The sequence below is a fragment of the Triplophysa rosa genome, linkage group LG21 (genome assembly GCF_024868665.1).
Source record: "Triplophysa rosa linkage group LG21, Trosa_1v2, whole genome shotgun sequence".
In the NCBI taxonomy this organism is placed as follows: Eukaryota; Metazoa; Chordata; class Actinopteri; order Cypriniformes; family Nemacheilidae; genus Triplophysa; species Triplophysa rosa.
The window spans coordinates 15,164,221-15,168,603 of NC_079910.1; the positions used below are offsets into that span (position 1 = coordinate 15,164,221).

The 4,383-nt window shown below is 37.3% G+C and overlaps 1 long non-coding RNA gene across 1 annotated transcript; it reads left to right on the plus strand.

Annotated features, from left to right (window-relative positions):
* Positions 1 to 3,499: 3,499 nt before the first annotated feature.
* On the plus strand, positions 3,500 to 4,071 carry LOC130545546 (uncharacterized). Its single transcript, XR_008961661.1, has 4 exons — positions 3,500 to 3,602; positions 3,687 to 3,740; positions 3,825 to 3,890; positions 3,977 to 4,071. It is a non-coding gene; the product is annotated as an uncharacterized LOC130545546 (long non-coding RNA).
* Positions 4,072 to 4,383: the final 312 nt, after the last annotated feature.

Here is a 4,383-nt window from a genome sequence, read left to right on the forward strand (position 1 = left end):
GAATCATTAAACTTTACTCAAAAGTAAAATTGTGTTTCAGGAACATAAATAATTTAAGTAACTTTTTTTAAATATAAATTTAAGTTTACCTTACTTAATCTGTTTGATTATTTTGAGCATTTGGGTTTACAGTTGCGCAGGTTTATTTCTTTGGTATTGTAAAACTTACCTAAAGAGTTTTTTCTAGAGTCTGTTGCCAATTCTTTTGTTCCTGGAGGTCTGCAGACAAAAGACACAACAAATAAACACTTTGATGTAGTAAACTAAATGTCGAGCAAATGCACAACATTTCTTGTCAGTGCAGGCCTGACAAATTTTCATACTAGCACTTGTTCTGTTGCTCTAAAAACATTGCGAAAAGTGCTTATATTAACTAATTAATTAAATTCAAATTTAATGTAAGTTTGCTGGTTATGAAAAAATATCTTATTATTACAAATAAAACAATTGATTTTGTAACAAATGTAGGTGTTTTTACTAATGTTTCTGGATTTTCCTGGGTAATGTGACAATTTGGGTCTAAGGTAATTTAATTCATAGCATTCATCTCCAAATTCATCATTTACAGTACATGTTAACATATTTGTTAATAATTTCTATAAAATTACATTTAAAGTAAACAAAAAAATACACAACTCATAATCTTGAACAATTTTTAATGTATTTCATTAAGAATTTGATCCGTCAGGAACTAAATAACAGAACAGACCTAAACCTAAAAAGTCTTTTTACCTGGAGTCTCTGGAGGATTTTGTTGATTTGTCTGATATTTTATGTGTGCAGCAGGTGAACGAAGTAAGGTTTGTGTTTTTAAAATTCCTTCTATAACTGTTTGTCAAAAGGGTTGCAACACAATACAGTCAACTTTATTTGTCAATGCTATACAGACAGCTTAGTGTTTCTGTAAAAACAGTATATTTTCCAGAAGTGAAAAATATTTATTAGCCAAGCCAACTAGATCTGCACCCTAACTGCCTACCAAGATCTTGGGAATATTCATTAGACAAATTAAAAACATTGCAAGAGCTTTCTTGTGTAGTAGCGCCACATAGGGTACTGAATAAGATAACCACATCAAAAGATTTCTAATTTCATTTGGTCATATTTACTGTGAATAATAACAGGATGATATCGCCATCTTGTGGAAAAGATGGTTAAGACTTCATAAAACTAAGGTTGTCTTAGTGCTGTCAAGATTTTTAAAAGGCAGTGAGCTAATGATTATGAAATGTTAACTGCTTTATGAGACCCAGTAGTGATCTTAAAATGTAATACATCTGTACAACGGATGCCATCTAAATCTTAACATTCCTGACCACTAATTCATGCAAGCACTGCAGCACAATATCAAAAATACTTTTACACATTGCCTCTTCATGTACTTAATATGCCTATTACCCAATTCCTGTAACAGGCTTTTTGAGAGGTATGTGTTCAAAAACATTGAAATGTTGTGTTTTTTGTGTTTTTGTGTACTGTTCTGTCATGATTCTGCCTCATCATCTCATGTCTTTCTTGGTCTCGTGTCAGAATCATGACAGAGCCTCATGTTTTCTGTGGAGAGAGGCATGTTTTTGTTGATTCTGACATAGCATGCACTCTCTCTGGTCTCGTCTTCGGCCCGTCACTCTCGTTTCCTCGTTTAGCTTTCCATTAGTGTTTCATTCCCGACACCTGTCCCTTGTTAATTATCCTTTGTTAGATCCCCTATTAAATGTCATTGTGTCTACTGTCCTGTGCTCATTCGTTTCACTTCTTTGCTATGTTTGCTATGTCTCCTTGTCTCTTGCCTTGGATGTTTACTTGTTACCCCGCCTTGTCTATTTGGATTACCTTGTCGTGTTTCATACCGTGTTATTAGTTAGTCTTGTCCCTGTCATTATAGCGTAAATCTAGTTTTCTTGTTTTCTTATTTTGTCCCCCTCGTGGGAAGTGTTTGTTTCTAGTTCGTGTTTTGTTATAGTTTTCCCCATTGTGGGTGTTTTGATTGATTGTTATTAAAGTTAAGTGTTTTTTGCATCGCTGCCTACGCTTGGGTTCTTTCCCCGATCCTGACATAACGAACGAGTCACAATAGAACCCAGCAGGCAGTAATGGACAGTGCTCGAGCCTCCCTGCGGTCCCACCAGGCCCACCTGCTATTTGGGCTACGTCAGGGGGATCGCGGGGTTCGGGATTTCTCCCGGGAGTTTGTGGCGGCAGCGAGGGAGACTGAGTTCGGTGAGGCAGAACTCAAGGTTATTTATAACAGCTGCCTCACCGAACCCCTCAGGCGGACGGAGGTGGAGATGTTGAGGCCCCTGTGGTTGGGGGACATGATCAGGTTCGTGATCAACCGGGACGACTCCTGGCCTTCAGTGCAAGTGCTCCTTTTCTGTTTGTATCCCGTTTCTGTTCTGACATTGTTTCAATGTTGATTTTTGGTTAGAAAGGTCAGTATCGGTCGTCAATCAAATTTCGAATAAACCTTCACAATTTATACAGATAAAACATTGATTCAATATCGAAACAGGGGTTTTAACATAACTATGTCGCATTCAAGTGGTTGTGGCTAGAAGGGATACAGCTATGTATATTTTAATAATATTTATATTTTAGAATAGTATATAATATTATTGGATAAATTAATATTATTATAAATCATTTTATTACGTTTTAGTAAGAAGTTTGTTTACAAAATTTATATTTTATTAATATTTTCACTGTAACAATGTATACTAACGTTCTCCAAGCCATGGCTTTCTGATCTTGATGAGATTATGACGTCATAAAGCGCGTTCCATCTACCTATAAGCTGCTGCCTCACAGTAGTCATCGTGGGTTTGAGTTCGGCGGAGACGGTTGAGTGTTGAGCTTGTGAGAGATGAAGACTTTTCGAGTGCGAGTGCTTTTCACTGCAAATTCTCTCAGTTTAAAAATGTTTGAATGTTTGCTGAAACAGTATTAAAAGTATTTTTCTTGTATGATTAGGCGTAGATCCCCTCCCTCGGGCTTCATTAAAAGACCGGAGTGCCCTGTTAGACAAGCTTCACCACCTCAGTGAGTTGAACAGATTCGTTCTGTCATGATCGTGGAAATGAGGACTCAGGTGCAGACAACGGTGGATGGAAACACAGGTTTATTTACACAAAACACAAAGCAAAACACCCTCGAGGGGGATAAAACAGACGAGGCAAGGCAACTAACTAAACTACATGAAACTTAGACAGGACTAAACTAACTACACACACAAGACTAGGCAGAGCAAAACGTAACACTTACAATGACGAGGAACACTGAGAACACGAGGTAATCCAAACAGTACAAAACAGTACAAAGTGGCACAAAACGAATCAACACAAGACAAGAGACACGAGGTCAATATATAGGAGAATACAAATGAGGGATAATTAAGGCTTTGTCATGACTCTGCCACAAGATCAAGAATTACATGACATAGGGAGGCAGAATCATGACACTCTCAGTTTATAAATGTTTGAATGTTTGCCAAAACAGTATACACTTCTTTGTATTTTTAGTTGTAGATCTCCTCCTTTGGGCTCTACTCCTTCTGACTTCTTTAAAAGGCCAGAGCCACCTGTCACAAAAGCTTCACCACCTCAGTGAGTTGAAAAAACTGTCTCAGTTTATAAATGTTCAAATGTTTGCAGGAACGGTAATTGATAAACCTTTCTTTGTATTATTAGGCATCAATCTCCTCCCTTGGGCTTCATTCAAAAGTTGAGGGCTCCACCTCTTCAGTGAGTTGAACAAATTCTCTCAATTTATAAATGTTTGAATGTTTGCAGAAACGATACTTAATATACATTTCTTTGCATTTTTAGTCGTAGATCTGCTCCCTCGGATTCCTTTAAAAGATCAGATCCCCCTGCTGCCAAAGGTTTACCTCAGTGAGTTGAACAAATTCTCTCAGTTTATAAATGTTCAAATGTTTGATGAAACGGGACTTAAAGTGTTTTTTTTTGTGTATTTTTAGACATCAAGATTCTCCCACAAGCTCCTCGACAGTAAATGGAGTGAGCCCATGAGAAGAACAGAAGAACGCTACTGCAAAGAGTACAGTATCGATGTTCCGTATTTTTCAAAACTAATGATTTCAGTCATTGGATGTGTTATTCATCTTCTCAACAGCTTTTCCACAGAGGCAGGAGGTCAGGAGCTCTTTGAGGACAGGCTGCAGTGTTGAAGATCTTTGTAAGATGTTGGCTAGACTGCACCTGTCTGAAAAGCCAAGCTCCTGTCCAACATCAAACAGGCCGAAGCCTCTTCTTCGTCAGGCCACTTTTGTTTTTAAAGTACAACCAACATTTGGTAAGTTGTTTTATTTTGTCTGACCAACAGTTTCAGCACTCTTTTATTTTTTAATACTGTTTTGAAAATCTT